This window comes from Henckelia pumila, chromosome 4 (genome assembly GCF_033568475.1).
Source record: "Henckelia pumila isolate YLH828 chromosome 4, ASM3356847v2, whole genome shotgun sequence".
Classification (NCBI taxonomy): domain Eukaryota; kingdom Viridiplantae; phylum Streptophyta; class Magnoliopsida; order Lamiales; family Gesneriaceae; genus Henckelia; species Henckelia pumila.
Genome location: NC_133123.1, coordinates 39224757 through 39233531, shown reverse-complemented (window position 1 = coordinate 39233531; position 8775 = coordinate 39224757). Strand labels below are relative to the sequence as shown.

General features: G+C 38.4%; 1 pseudogene; it reads left to right on the top strand.

The window, feature by feature from the left end:
* Nucleotides 1-4821: 4821 nt before the first annotated feature.
* Nucleotides 4822-8086, top strand: LOC140860892 (uncharacterized; annotated as a pseudogene).
* The last annotated feature ends 689 nt before the right edge of the window (nucleotides 8087-8775 follow it).

The window sequence follows — 8775 nt, the reverse complement described above, 5'->3', positions numbered from 1 at the left end:
TAAAATAATCAAATTTTAGTTCAATAACTTTGAAAATTATATATAATTATTTTATGTTAGTATTTGTTATATGTTAAATATATTTTAATAGTAAATTGTATTATTACGTTAAATTAAGTAATAAGTTTAATTATTTTAAATAAAATTTAATATTAAATTAATTAAACTGATTGTATAAATAAACTTAATTGAAAATATAAGTTAATGCATTATGTTTAATTTAAATTTCAATAAAGTGTGATAAAAGAGTTCATAAAAGTTATTTAAGGACAGTTTCGTTATTTTTTAGCCGAAAGGGGTGTGTGTGCTACAAATCTTGAAACACAGGGGGTTATTAGCTCAAAACACTTTTTATAGGGCATCATCAACAAACTCGGGATTTCATAGGGGTGATACATGCAATTTTTTCTAATATAAATATTATCTATGAGATTGACGACACGATACAAAAAAATTTATGGATACATAATGCAATTGGAAAAAGCGACCTTCATAAGAAAATTTAAAATTTTATCATTTTACAAATATATTTTTTTAAAAATATTCAATAAAAAATAATAATAAAAGAAAAATAATTAAAATCCCCGAATAAAGGCTCAAAAGAGAGAACCTTTGCGTCACAAAAACAAAAACATTTACAGGAGATTTTTAAAACCGGCCTTATATGGATCTTTATCCGTGAAATAAGTCGACACAATCTATATATGTATTAAAAATTAGGAAAAAATAAAATCTCGAATTTATTGATAATCTCCTATGAAAGTTTATTTTCCTGAAAATTATTTTTATGTCCCCTTATTGTAAAATCCTGGTCTCACACTTGCACTAGACTGAAAAAACATAATTTCATCCATGTACATATTTGAATGTATTTATTATCGACCAGACGTTTTCATGGTTTCTTTTCTCTTATATGTTTGAACGGTCATCATTTGCCAATTATTTGTTGATGAAGAGTGAACTGCTTGTGACTACAATATTAAACTTATTTCTCAACAGATTGTGAGAATTGTATTTTGGATATTTATCTTAAATTAAAATTTTGAATGAAAATTATAATTCATGAATGTGAGAGTATTTTTTGGCTCTCCACATTTTTGAGTTAATTTGAAACTTTGGTTATTCACATTCTTGAGTTAATTAATCTTGCATGACTCTTGGTGTATTTTTTGTAATCTATAAATATTGTGTTCATTTCCTCGATCCACATACAAAAGATATTCAAGATCTCATTCAATTATTCTCTTGCATTTCATCATAGTAATCTTCTCATTTGACCTCCGTTAAGTTTTGATGATAAAGTGAAAGTCCGATTCGAGTTTGTCGAAGTAGAGAATTTGAGTTTGGTTTGCTACGGTTTAACCATTGTTATTCTGAGAAACATACATCTATATATGTTGATCCTCAAGCATCTTCTGGAAGCGAGTAATCTGTTTTAAGAAAACTGTATTTAGATACAGACATCGGTTTGTTTTACAGTTTTCTTATTATTTCTCATTCACTTTATTGTTTACTCTTGTTGTACTGTTCTATTATATTCATGTTTTTCGAGTTTAGCAACAAAATTTGGAAAGCTGTAGAAGTGCAGCGGGTCTGATTAAATCTACAAAATGATTTTGAGGGGGAGAATTGTTGGAATTCAAATACATTTTGGAATCAACAATTCAAAGTTCAACCATGGTGGCTACCTAACTTGATGTCATTCACACCATGGTTTCACACTTCAACAAGCCCAAACATTTTCCTATAAATAGCCTCATTTGCATTGATTCAAAACCATCCCAAGAAATCCTAAAAACACAAGCAATATTGAGTGTTTTTGTAGCCTAGTCATTTAGATAAATTTTACTATGCTCTGTGGTTGCGGCGATGTCCGATTATTGTAGGAATGTGTTGTACCCATTATTGATATAGTGGGGATTTTTTTGGTGGACTTCGGTCCCGTAGTTTTTTCCTAATTTGGATTTTTCACGTAAAAATCTTTGTGTCGTTCTTATTCGTGCACATTATCTTGATTGATATTTGATATCATGGAAACACTTTGATCTGATAGTATCACTGAAGGAGAAAAGAATCAAACGCTTCCGCTACATAAAAGTCAATTAAATTTGGCTATCTTTCCCAACAGATTTGAGCATCGGACGGTCTACGTACGCCGGGGGATACTCTCCCGGCCTCCTCTAACGCTTGCTTGGTTTCAGGTTCAAGCTGTGAAGCCACGTTTTTTGGTCATAGGCTAGAATTGTAACAGCCACAATGAGTATGAAGATTAGTGTTGCATGTATCAGCCAAGGAGTGTAACAGCTAGAAATCAAGAGATTGTAACAGCTGCAATAATGAAGAATGATGGCTGTTAATATGAGTTATTGGCCATGAATGGGAGGCCCTTCAGCTGCTTCTTACACCTATAAATAGTGGCAGATTTAGCAGGGATATCACACCAATTTCGAACACAAAAACTGAGTAAAACTCTGCACATTTTGAGTTCCAACCTTCTGCCACTTTCGAGGACTAGCAGAAGCAGTACCAGTTCGATAGCAGCAGTTCAAGCAGAGCAAGGTTTCTGTTCCAGTTTCAAAGAAAGCATTCTGTTCTATTGTGGAAGAAGTTTTCTGCTCACGTTTGAGGCTTACCATCAACATCAAGTTCTGCACGATTTGTTATAAATCGAATACTGTAAGAGGGCTTATATCTATATATGTTTTAAATACGTTCATGATCGTGTTTGTGAAAATTCAATCGTACATGGCCTGGTTCATACTTCTTTGAAATTCGTACATGTTTGTTCTATGAAACTCCTTGTTATGCACTGTTAGAATTCGACTTAAGAAGTGGATAAGGAATTCCGAAAACATGATAAGATATGATATGGCCCTGATGCGGTGGGTTATAATAACCGTTTAAGGCCTCGCCTCCTTAGAGGAGTAAAAATTAGGGACTGATCAGTAGCCATGATTAACGAGATGAATAACAGTGTTATGTCTAAGTTTATGTGATATTCATGATATGTATTGATGCTCAGTTTCAAGTCATGCCTTGTTCTGATCTATGTTGCGACATGTGTTGGAACGTGCTTCCTTTGAACTCCTATATATATGTATATTCGATATTTGCATGTACGATTGGCCCCCTCTTGCTAAGTGTTTCTCAAAACACTCATCCCCCTTACTTCCCTTCTCAAATACTGAAGAGCAGTTGGATGATGATGAGAAAAACGCATTCTGGGGTTGGTGATCAAGTCTAAATTTATGAAATTGCTAGCAGTCTTATTAGTTTTATTATCGCTTATATTTCGCTTCCGCTATTATCATGTTTTGGTTATTGTAAAGACATTACTGGATTTGTAAAGACTGGTTAAAGGCTGTTTATGTACTACATGGCTTGTTGTTTTACGATTTAAAATTGTTTACAATGCCGATGCTACGTTCCGATCACGGGGCGTGACATTTTTGTGGTATCAAAGCCGCCAGGTTCATAATCCGGGTGGGAATACCTTAGAAATTTTTTTGCAGTTTCTCACAGTAGGCCAAAGGGCCAATGTAGTCCCCTCGAAATGATCTCACGAACCAAAGTCACCACAAAATTACATTTTGTCGTGATGTAACTCGGATTTTGGCCGAATTCCTTCGTTTAGGCCTACGAAATCGCGTTTTTGCCGTTTTAGAAAAGATTTAGAATGCTTATAACTTTTTATAAAAAACTCGAAATCCAATTCCGTCGATTGTGTCGTGATCCTCACAATCGATACTGTCAGCTCAATTAAAAATCTCAAAATTTTCCATTTTTGGAAAATTTTTCCGAAAAGTCCCGTTTCGTTTGTAATTATTGCAAACTGTTCATGTATTGTGTAATTGCTGAATTCTGATATATTTTTTTTTTGTTCTAAGCCCTGCCTTTCCATTTGTTTTCTTTCAGGAAATGGCGCCCAGTTTTCCTCGTACTCGTGCCCATTCCATCTTTCGCATGAAGCAACTGGTTATTGATAACCAGAAGCATAAGATTACTCGACTTTGCGCTAAGGTAGTTCTTGCTAGACGTGAGCAGCGTGAATGGGAGAAGAGGGCCAACCAGTACTTCTATGAGTTAGAGCAAGTGAGGGGGGACAACATATCTTCGTGATGACATGGACCTTAACCATTTTCGTGAAGAAGCTCTGCGCAACCAAGTGATTAAGTCTGAAGAAGAGCATAACAAAACGAAAGGAAAAATGGAGGCAGCTGAGATAGAACATAAGCAGTCGAAAGACAGATTGGGGACAGCACAGGACACCATAGCAGAGCTGTCTGGTGTTGTTAGCCACATGTATAAACAAGTGGAACATGAGAAGCAGTTGAGGCAGCAGTCCTGCGCAGAACATGGGCAGCGTCGTCAACAGATGCGAGATCGCATCCAACAGCTGGAAGCTCAAGTCCAGCAATTGCAGGGTACAGTGGCAAACTTGAATAATCATAATGCCATTCTACTCCAGGCCGTGAATCAACTTCAAGAAGAGGATTCCGAGGAGGAACCTGAGGAGGATCCGGAGGAAGATCCGGAAGAGATTGAGGTTGAGGAGGTGGCCGCCGATGTTCTGGGGGATGGAGAAGTTATAGACTTAGATTAGTATGGATGCATTAGTTTTTATTCAGCTATGTTTTCTTGTCACTTATTTCCAAATCAGTTGTTGCTTTCAATTCCAAAACTATCAGTTGTTATTTCAATTCGGTTGTTATTCTGAAATTCAATGAATGGTCTTTTGTTTACCTATGTGTTCAACTTGTTAATTTATTTTTCTAAACCATAAATCTATCAGAATCTTAGAAACTTTTACGTATGTAGGACATGGACGAGAGACCAGTACGCAACAATCGTAACCCACGCTATAGAAACCGCAACAACAACAATGAAGGGAACCCTCCGCCGCCGCCGCCACCGCAAGTATTAGGCCTAAATCATGCTGACTTGGCGGCTATAGCAGCCATTGTGGCTAACACCCTTCAAGGGTTGGGAAACCCGCCTGCAAATGGCAACCCACTACCACAGGTGCATGGGGTGAAGTATCATTATGAGTCACTGAGAAAGAACCGAGCCCAAACCTTTAAAGGAGATCCAGATCCTGAGGTTGGCCAATATTGGCTCAAGAATATCGAGACTCAACTCCGCCTACTCGAGATCCCTGATGAGTTTAAGGTGGATGTAGTAACACCCTTCTTGGAAGAAAAAGCAGTCAAGTGGTGGGAGGCAGTGTCACCACCTATGATAGCAGCTGGTCCAATCACGTGGCGACAATTTAAGGATGCGTTCCTGAAGCAGTATTACCCTGCGGAAGTCAGATTGCAAAAATTAAGTGAGTTCGAAAATTTCACTCAGACTCAGGATATGTCAGTGGTTGAATACACTTCAAAATTCAATTCACTTGGAACGTATGCTCCTACTATCATGGCTGATGATGTCTTGAAAATGCACCGTTTCAAAAGAGGTTTGAGCAGTCGTATTCAGACAGCTTTAGCAGTTTACCATGCCACAAGTTTCGCTGATTTAATGGGAGCTGCAATTCGAGCTGAGATCGATATCAACCGAAGGGATGGTGAGAACACGAACAAGAGACCTCTTGTGGGGCAATCTTCAACAGGAAAACAGACATTCAAGAAACCATATCAGTTTACTGGAACAAACAAGAGCGCTCCTTCAAAACCAAGCTATCAAGAAATCCAAACATGTAGTACCTGTGGATTTAAACACTTTGGAGAATGCCGCAGAGCAAGTGGCGCCTATTTTGGATGTGGGAAGACTGGACACCGCATTGCAGATTGTCCAGAAAACAAAGGCAAAGAAGCTGAGGCAAAAGGAAGTTTTGCTACGAATAAACCAAAAGAGAACAAGCCAAATGCCCGAGTTTTTGTGGTAACACAAGAAGAAGTCGAGAATGCAAATGACGTTGTAGCAGGTACCATTCTAATCAACAAAACTTCTGCTTATGTATTGTTTGATTGTGGTGCTACGCATTCATTTATATCTAAGAGGTTTGCTAAGAAGTTAGGACTTACTCCTGAGATACTGGTGGAACCTTTTAGAGTAGCAACTCCCACTAGCAAAACAATTGAAACACATAGGGTTCACAAAGATTGTGTAATGACAATTAGTGAACACATATTTCAAGCTGAACTCATTCAACTACCCATGGTAGAATTTGATGCCATTTTAGGAATGGATTGGCTAGCAAATAACCATGCTTTAGTAGATTGTCGCATGAAGAATGTCAAATTGAAAGCCGCAAATCTCGACGAAGTCATTTATCATGGCAAAGTCAAGGAGCAGAAGTCCCTTTTATCTGCTTCTCAAACTTGGAAAGCTATGAAAAGTGGCGAAGAAGTATACCTAGCAGTGGTAGGCGAAGTAAACGAAGAAGTTGCACTTTCATTAGAAGATATTCCTGTAGTTCAAGAATTTTCAGATGTGTTTCCTGAAGAACTTCCTGGGGTAATGCCCGACCGTGAAGTGGAATTTGAAATTAATCTAGTACCTGGTGCTGCACCTATCTCAAAAGCACCATACCGAATGGCTCCAGCAGAGCTGAAAGAATTAAGAGAGCAACTCCAAGAATTGTTGGATAAAAAGCAAATACGACCAAGTGCATCTCCTTGGGGAGCCCCGGTCCTATTTGTGAAGAAGAAAGATGGGAGTATGAGGTTGTGTATCGACTATCGAGAACTCAATAAGATCACAATCAAGAACAAGTACCCCCTCCCAAGAATTGATGATTTGTTTGACCAGCTCAAAGGAGCTACAGTCTTTTCCAAGCTCGATCTAAGGTCAGGCTATCATCAATTGAAAGTCAAGTCAGCAGATGTTCCGAAAACAGCTTTTAGGACACGGTATGGGCATTACGAATTTATGGTGATGCCTTTTGGGTTAACTAACGCACCGGCAGTATTTATGGATCTCATGAATAGAGTATTCAAGCCGTTCCTTGACAAGTTTGTGGTGGTATTTATTGACGACATCCTCGTATATTCACCAAGTGAAGAAGACCACAAAGAACATCTCCGACTCACTCTCCAGACGCTAAGAGAGAAAGAACTTTATGCCAAATTCAAGAAGTGTGAATTTTGGCTAAAGAGCGTCACCTTCTTGGGCCATATAATATCCAAAGACGGAGTATCTGTGGATCCCAAGAAAGTGGAGGCAGTTATGGATTGGCCTAGACCAAAAACTGTAACTGAAATCCGAAGCTTTCTAGGTTTGGCTGGCTATTATCGAAAATTCGTGGAAGGTTTTTCTTCGATAGCTATACCTCTCACCAAACTCACACAAAAGAACTCTAAGTTCAACTGGGATGAAACGTGTGAACAGAGCTTTGAAATTCTGAAGAAAAAGCTGGCATCTTCACCAGTATTGATACTTCCAACTGAAGGCAAGGATTTTGTCATCTATAGCGACGCGTCAAAAGGAGGATTGGGATGCGTGCTCATGCAAGATGGAAGGGTAATTGCTTATGCTTCAAGACAATTAAAGCCGTATGAGCAAAATTATCCTACGCATGACCTTGAATTAGCCGCAGTGGTCTTTGCACTAAAGATTTGGAGACATTATCTTTACGGTGCAAAGTGTGAAATATTTACTGATCATCAAAGTCTCAAGTACTTGTTTACTCAAAAAGAATTGAATATGAGACAGAGAAGGTGGATTGAACTATTGAAGGATTATGACTTGACAATAAGCTATCACCCTGGAAAAAGCAAATAAGGTAGCTGATGCTCTAAGTCGGAAGAACATGAGTAAGGTAATCTTAGCCTCACTCTCAGCACAACCATGTTTTCGAGAAACAGTCAAATTGAAACAAAGCCACGATCCTTCTTTAGCAAAAATCAGGGAGCAAGCAGGAGAAGGAAAGACACCAAATCTTGAAATAGATTCCAATGGAGTTATGTGGGTGAAAGGACGATTGTGTGTACCCAACATCGATAATATTCGTCATGAGGTGATGTCTGAGGCACACAAATCAAAATTTTCAGTGCATCCCGGCAGCACCAAGATGTATCGAGATTTAAAAGGAAATTTTTGGTGGAATGGAATGAAGAAGGATGTTGCTGAGTTTGTGTCATGATGTCAGGTCTGTCAGAAATTCAAAGCTGAACATCAACGACCTGGAGGATTACTTCAACCTTTGGAAATTCCAGAATGAAAGTGGGAACATATTTCTATGGATTTTGTTGTCGGTTTACCCAAGTCAAGGCAGAGTCATGACGGAATATGGGTAATTGTAGATAGACTTACAAAGACAGCGCATTTCCTACCGGTCCGCATGAACTACAACCTGGATAAACTAGCTACCCTGTACATGGACAATATCGTAAGATTACATGGCGTACCTGCTAGTATTTTGTCAGATAGGGACCCGAGGTTTGCGTCCAGATTTTGGAAAAGCTTTCAGAATGCAATGGGAACCAAGATCACTCTCAGTACGGCCTATCACCCTCAAACTGATGGCCAAACAGAGAGAACAATCCAAACATTGGAGGATATGCTGAGGGCTTATGCTCTAGAATTTAGTTGTAACTGGAGTGAACACTTGCCTTTCATCGAATTTGCTTACAACAATAGTTACCACAGCAGTATTGGTATGGCACCATACGAAGCATTATATGGGAGGAAGTGTCGCTCACCTTTATACTGGGATGAAGTCGGAGAGAAAGCCATCACTGGACCTGAATTGATTCAAGAAACGGTAGAGAAAGTAACTATCATCAAGGAAAGACTCAAAGCTGCTCAAGATCGACAAAAAGAGTTGGGCTG